Source organism: Macrobrachium rosenbergii, chromosome 43, assembly GCF_040412425.1.
Source record: "Macrobrachium rosenbergii isolate ZJJX-2024 chromosome 43, ASM4041242v1, whole genome shotgun sequence".
In the NCBI taxonomy this organism is placed as follows: Eukaryota; Metazoa; Arthropoda; class Malacostraca; order Decapoda; family Palaemonidae; genus Macrobrachium; species Macrobrachium rosenbergii.
In genome coordinates this window covers 12,031,782-12,039,757 of record NC_089783.1, presented here as the reverse complement: position 1 = coordinate 12,039,757, position 7,976 = coordinate 12,031,782, and the positions used below count along the sequence as shown (strand labels likewise).

General features: G+C 41.2%; 1 long non-coding RNA gene across 1 annotated transcript; it reads left to right on the top strand.

The window, feature by feature from the left end:
- The first annotated feature begins 2,674 nt into the window (after window positions 1-2,674).
- Window positions 2,675-3,715, top strand: LOC136828491 (uncharacterized). Its single transcript, XR_010850063.1, has 2 exons — window positions 2,675-3,376; window positions 3,597-3,715. It is a non-coding gene; the product is annotated as an uncharacterized lncRNA (long non-coding RNA).
- Window positions 3,716-7,976: the final 4,261 nt, after the last annotated feature.

Genomic DNA, 7,976 nt, shown 5'->3' with positions numbered 1-7,976 from the left:
GCCTGCGCCCTCCACAGGGGCAGCGCGGAAAGATTTAGCCAGACCTTTTGCACGGCGTGCAAGGTTTATGGCCATTCTCCCGCATGGGCAAAATGCCCACGCAATAATAAATCAAATACTCCCACCGTCGCCTTGGCCGTCACAGATCCCCAGTCATTAGGCCCTCCCGCCGAAGGGCCTGTATACGTGGCCCCTCCACGAGGTAGCGAGCCCGCGCCGAGTCACTGCTTTTGAGGACTCGGGCGCACAAATCTCCCTCATCCGAAGGGACAGAGTTCCCTACGGAGCTATCGTCAATAGACGAAAACTCGTCACGATCGAGGAATAAATCAATTTAAAATGATACTCCCCTACGGTCCAATTGAGAGTCACAAGACCTCACCAATCCAAAAAATTTGCAATCTTGCGAAATCAGACAATCTAGGGTCCCCAAGCCATCTCCCTGGCGGAGGCCAGAAGGATGACGTCATCCTGGGACAGGACTTTCAGTCCCCACCAATTAAAAAGAAATCACGACAATCTAGGAGGGGTCCATTATTTCCCGAATCATTCCGAATATTTGGGCTTACTTAGAATAAGTTTAGCCATTTCTGTAGATGGGAGTAATCCTAGGCAGTTACAGAGAAACAGATAAATAAGCTTCTAACCCCTCAGCCAAGACTGGCGCCCCTGGGTACCAGGAGGACGTGCAGTCCCCACCAGTGCCACCTGAGTACGATGTACAGTGGCCCCCTCGATCGGTTCCCGATCCAATTCCAGTGCCTGGCCCTGCCTCAGTGCCAGTGCCAGGGCCCCAATCAAATCTCCCTTCAGGAGATGCCAAATTCCTGCCGGTGCCACTTGCATGCCCCGAGCAGGGCCAAGCTTCGTCCGTCCTGACCGACGAGCCCAAGAAACCTCTGATAGCGCCTGACTCTGCCCTAGTGCCAGCGCCAGAGCGCTACGCCGATCTCCATTCACGGGATCCAACTCAGGACCCCCCTCTCTTCCCCCGGCCTGGCACCGCTACCAGCGTCGGTCAGAGAGACGGTTCCTCCCGACCACCGCGGAAGCTCACCTGCAGGTGCGGCCTCGCAACCCGTGCCTGAGCTGGTCATCGTTACCTGCGAGCCGCTCACGCCACCCCCGACCGCCTCCTCTCTGCCTCAGCCCGTCGCCGACGCAATTGCAAGTCAGGATTCTGCCATATCTCACTTGGCCGATGAACTACAAGAGCCGCGACGGATCATGGTAGAACCCGCACGGAACACTCCTGCGTCAGCTGTCGCATCAGCAGGCCCAGGTGGTACTCCGTGCCGCCCTCCGGTCGCGGGCCCTCCGCTTCCCCGGCCGAGGACGACTGTCCCATTAAGAAAGACTCGAGGCGAAATTACCACGGGCGTGGGAATTTCCAGGTAATTTACAAAGAGCTCTAGAGCTCCCATGGCACCTGTGCCACCATTTCATCTTTCGAAGGTCTTGGCACCCTAATCCAGAAGGGGATGTCAGGCCCTCCTCTATCTTCCTCCGTTCCTCAGGAACTTCTATCTCTTATCACCTTCTATTAATCTTCCTTAAATTATCCCCACAAGAGGCAATTAAATACAGGATACCATTCCCCACACAATGTATAAATCATTAAGAATAACAGAGTGAGAAGTGGCACGCCCTTGCGCCCATACCTTGGCACCGGGCGTGCGTGTCAGCCCCTCCTGAAGGAGTCGCGCCCTTCGGGTGCACTTTCCTCGCCCTGGGACTGAAGTGATAGTCCGGGCCGTAATTTATAGGCGAAGGACAATAAATTCCCGCCTAACACAATAAAACCCTCACTCTTTTTCCCTTAGCTCTTCTGCCAATATCATTTACTTTCTTTTAGTCATTTATTTATCTTTAATTTTAATGAATCGCGAGTCATAAACTCTTGCCCTTGTGATTTAAATGCCCCTTTTGTAAGCTCTGAGGGACGTGTCCCGCCTTTCATATGTGGTCAAGTTTCATTCATAACGTCTTGGTAATTTTCCTTTTGTTATTATTATCCCTTTTCCCCTTCCATTCCTTCCAAGATCTCTGTTTGTCCTAAGACCCCACATCTTTTGTCTGCTCGCCCCGTCATAACATGGAGTCGAGTGGGCAGTGGACGCATAAAATTAGCGTAGTTTAAGGTTAGTGAATTAAAACCTCGCGAATACTCTCGCCCGCATACGACTGTCAAATTCCGTGTGTGGGTCGTCCCTCAGCTCGCGTTGAACGATAGCTAAGCAAAGTACGTTAAAACGAAGATAAATTATCAATGCGAATTGTATAGTCATTACAATATGGTGTAAAAGGGGATGTCATTTACAAAAATAAACGCTGTTTTTCATTTACACAGCCTCTTCAAGGCAGATTGTACTAACCGCATGCATTTTATCTAAAATTAAGTAACCGTGTATTTTAATTCTTGAACAATAACCTTTCTTTTCATTTGTTGGCCATAGCCTCATATACGTGGTCCTATAATCTTAATTAATTCACAATTGTTCGAGTCACATTATAAAGTTACCAGTGGGTAACCAAATCTAAAGTAATTATTCTTTTGCAAGTGTTTAAATCACTTTGCGTTCTGTTAACGAAAATTGTCCCAATGTGTTATTAAAAGTAATGTCACAGCTTCATAAAACCCTTAGGAGTAAAGTTCATTGCAAGGCAGAATGTAGAGTAACGTAAAGCATTTGCCGCTCATTCTTGAATATCGATGTACACACCCGAAGGAGGTATGTACATCATCTTGTATGGGGAGGTATTATGATTAGCAAGAATTCGCTAGCAAATTGCCTCCCACCCCCCCTCCTTTGTTGTTGTTGGTTGTTCTGTTGTGTTTCATTTACTGCCAGCCGGCCGATCGATAGACCATCTGTCTATCGACTTAAAAACAAGGGTTTAAAAGATTAAAGCCGCTCCCATTTTTGATAAAGATCTTTCCTTCGAGGCAAAAGTAATCTGGCTTGGGTGTTTCTCCTACAGGCCAAAACCTCCCCTGCGGGCAGCAGGTGCAATGAGTCAAAACATCTGTGTTGGACGCATCCCCTGCCCCATAGGAGGGGATAAAAAGCAGAAACCCACGAGGTCGACACACACACACGGGCTGGAGGATATGGAGTGAAGACGTCCTCAACACCTGGCCCCATCGATGCCCTTGCATCCCTAACCACGTGGCCCTTTCCAAAGTATACTTTTCCTCGTGCCCTTCGACCGTATTCCTCGAGCCCACACGCCATTGCTTGGAGTTTCGAGGAGTCCCCATCGCCTTGCCCCTTTACGGAAGCCCTTGCATCTCACCACGTGGAAGAAACTCGTCCTCGGAAATCGCAAGTCATCCACGGACTGCCTTCTACGCGCCCTCGGAAAATCTGCTAAGGTAATGTGCCCTGGAAGAGCCCCATTTCAGTCACGCTTTTGTCTCGTAATATTTGCTTAAAGAGAAAGCCAGAAATCACCCTTGTCTAATGTCCGTGTGCCTCTTGCATCGACAGTATTAAGTCTTTATTACTCCTTTGGCACCCTCAGTGCAGCCTCGAATTCATTATTCCTTTGTCTATTTCATTACTGGCGTATAATGTGCATATCTCTCATTTCAGAGGGACCCTTCGTGGAAGCTTCTCGGACTGTGGCTGGAATTCCCCAGTTTCATTCAATCTACTTGAGTTCCTCTTTCCCGTACTAATGTCATTTATGTAAATACACTCCTTTAAATGTGTCCACGTGTTTTACGTAATATTTCCCTCAGTAACAAGAGCCCTATGCTCATATGAAATTCTCCCTTGTTTTCCTCTTTTTTTTACGTTTTCCCGTACCCATGAAGTCAGAAACACAAGGCTAAATTACCTTAAATTGTCGCTACCTGTCTCACAGAGCATATTTCAAACTAAAACCACGGAAAAACGTAAAAATATATATAACAATTGTCATTCGAAGATCAACACCTACTGATAACAGAAGCCTTCGGTGAAGGCTCTGTGGTTCGAGACCTGTCGATTAAGATTGTGAACATTGCTGTTTTGAGGTAAGAAACATTTTAGATTTCCCAAACAATAGATTGCTCTTGTCATTTAATACATATCTCATTTGTATCTGACCATATTTACATTGTGTGTACTTTATACGTATCATGGGAGGAATTCCCAAATCTCTATTTTTAGGCATTTGTTTAATAAGGGTTTTATTTGACTTCCTCAGATGTTTTGCAGTTGCTTTGCAGAGGAAGAGGTTATGATGTGCTCATTGGGGAATATAGGCTACTGGACTTTGATGACTTATTTTGACCTATTGTGGGGAAATTATTTATTAGTTGAATATGGTGGACCTTAACCCAATAATCGTTTTCTATGGGAAGCAGCTTTGGTGCCCCCAGCTGTCAGCTAATAGTGCGGCCAGTAAAAATTTACGCTACCCAGACTGTCAGCAAAAAGTAAAAAACACAACATGGCAACTACTCTCCCGGCCGCGTTATCTTTTGAGTGCTGGGGGGCTACGTTTGCTTTTTTTTTTTTTTATCAGTTTCCGTATCTTATTCCATATATTTTAACCCATATAAGACTATTAACGTATATACGGACGTTTCCCTTTCACCATTGTCACGTATTTATACTTCTGCTCTTTCCAGTCTTGATAATAACAGCAATTTTTCCCTTGGCTATAAGATTATCAGCGTGGCGACATTTGGAAAATAACATTCTCTTAGGACCGACACACGTGCATTGTTTCATGTATGGAAGTTTATTTGTTGTATATGAAACTTTCTTTTTGACGTTCTAGAATTTATAAATAACAGGTTACAACAATTATTCATTCGAATTATAGTTGTTACTAATCATCAGATTTTTATTTGACAGGCCATATAATGGTATATATACCAACTGTTTCCGAAAGATCTTGCATTTGGTATTCTGTATAATCCAATCTTTGGGCTAAACCTAGATTCCTGTTATGAATTGTACATCATCCACGATGCATGTCTGTTTTCTAAATAAAAAAAATGTTAAATAAAAGTAAATTGTATGGAATTTCTAAGTCATATATATATATGCACACACACACACACACACACACATATATATATATATATATATATATATATATATATATATATATATATATATATATATATATATATATATATATATATATATATATATATATATATCAAAGGCATATTCAGCTCTCTTTGGAAGGCAATGATCAGTTGTTGTTTTCATATCTCCTGTCTTCCTTCCACCTGCATCGAGTTTGGTGGGTGGAACCACTCAAACATTAGTTTGAGAATGATGACTCGGATTATCCCCAGTCCTTTTGACCGATTCTGATTCCTTGTTTCATGGACAATGGAGGATTTAGTGATCTCCCTTTTATACAGGCAAGTTAAACGACTTTTACTTTCCCCATGAATTTTGACCGTCGACAAGGGAATTCCGAAGTGACCATCACCAATGCAAGAAGGAACCAGAATCTTTCAAAAGGACTGTTATAATTCCAGGCCCTAATATCAAGCCCATCAAATTCACCGCGGGTGGGAGGTAAACAACAGACGATCATTTCAGGCAATACCACCTACGTCGCTACCTTACAAATTCTATATTAGTCAGTTATCAATATCATAGTCAAACCAAAATGACCACGAACATGTACGTTTTAGACGTTGCCACTTTTCCCAGATTTGAGTCATAAAACCTTGACCTAAGTTTGGATATCGCGTAGATATGACAAACACGTCGCCACACCTTCCCATGCTATAGGTCTGAAACAGTAAACAGCTTGACACTTGTTCTGCGTATCTAACCGTGAAGACGTAAAATGAATTGAAATCTGAAGAATTGAAGTCATACATTAAAGTGCTTTAAACAAAAGTAGGGAGAGGATGATCTAGTTTCTAATCACCTAAATAAATTATACTACTGCCCAATATCTAGGCCAGACTCACTGATGAAAATAAATGCTACAACACGAAATAAAAAAAAAATACTATAATTATAATATTGACTTCTCCAGTGATGGCAGATTTGTAAATTAACTCGGCCTTGTCCCGGAACAGCCTCTTTCTTCTGGACAGCCCGGGGGAGGGATAATTAGGATTTTATGACCGGATTAAAGAACTCCGAACTGAGGTATGCAGATTAACTGTAGTCGGATTATAAGTCAGGAAGAAGTTTGGAAACGTGTACAGAGTTTCTATGTGCACTATAAATCTAAATATACACTCACACATATATACATACATATATATCTATGTATGTATGTCTATATATATATATATATATATATATATATATATATATATATATATATATATATATATATATATATAACATCATGTTGTCTCTGTCCATTGATCCGTATGCTAATTGTTCTTTTTATAGTTGTTAGAATTCTCGAACGTTATGAATTATCAATGCCAAAATTGTTAGGTTTGAATTATTGTATATGACATCTAGTGTTCAAAGGAGGGTAAAGAACAATACAAAGAAAAAGTATATCCCTCTCTCTCTCTCTCTCTCTCTCTACGACTAAATGATAATTTGATTAAGAAAATGGTGATAGCGATAAATTTCACCATCAAGTTTTACAGATTTTCCTTTATCGATGTAATGAAACTGACACTGTTGTCAAATACGAAATCTTATGCCCGGAAATTACTGGCAACCCGTTCACAATCATCAAATATAGGCCTCATTTTCCTGTCTTTACCTTGTTAGCCTCTGTTGTCGTTTTCATTATTCTCACTGTCGGATGAATTTTCAGCATTGTCTCTTGTGCAAGAATTTTGTACGTAACTTTCATTTAGATTATGGTCTTTGTGTATTGTTTCATGTTTGAATGTTTGTTCGTTCTAGATCTAACCCTGTGATCTGTGACGTTTCAGAGTTATTCATAAGTAACAACAATTAGTTATTCGAATGTTATATATATATATATATATATATATATATATATATATATATATATATATATATATATATATATATATATATATATATATATATATATATATATATATACATACATATATATATAAGCGTGTATATAGCGACATAAAATAATATACACAGCTTCTGAAGTAATTTTTATGAAATGCGAAAGTTAAATTGATGAAATAAATTAGCAATTTAGAATAAGTAAACAAAGCATTTTTCGGTCGTTATTCAGAATGAAGCGCATCTGGAGTTCAGTCACATGCACTGAACCTATCGTAAAATAATAAAACAGTCAAGTGAGTACATTTTCCATATTTCATTTGGAATAATGTCAATAAATCACAGCTACTTATTGTTTTTCATTTGCTCTTGAGCTGGAAGAGAAAAACAGAGACGAAAGTAAGTCATTACCGATACAAAGTTGGATTAGGATTATAGCCTTTCTACCCCATGCGTCGAAAGACCAAAATTCCGTGTAAGAGAACGAACCAGCCCAGCAGTGTTGTCTCGCTACATAGCGATGTCGCCAAGTGACTGGCGAATTCCCGCATTAGATATAGAAAATCAGGAAAATTACGATAAAAGGGGGTTTGGGAAGAAGTGTTTTTGTTTGGATATGGTCAACAAGGCTTCCTCGGACCCAGGGAAAACACATTTTAGTGGATTAACCTTGAAAGGAAGGCAGGAAAAATCGATCGTATATATACGTACTAAACGCCACGGTCAAAACATCTGCTCCCCGTATATATACGTACTAAACGGCTCAGGCAGCGTTGGCGCGCTACGTATATATGCGTACTAAACGGTTAAAGGGTTAATGTTTGATCATTTGATGAACATTAGTATTCCACTTTATTTCATATCTTGTTTCTTGCAATCCAGTTATGTTAAGATTGTCAAATAAATTATTTTGGGTAATGCTTGTTTCGCTGTAGACCTGAGAGAGAGAGAGAGAGAGAGAGAGAGAGAGAGAGAGAGAGAGAGAGAGAGAGAGAGCGTCGTGTGTATGTACCTCTTTGATGTGGTCACTATCAAGCTACCAGTAAATGG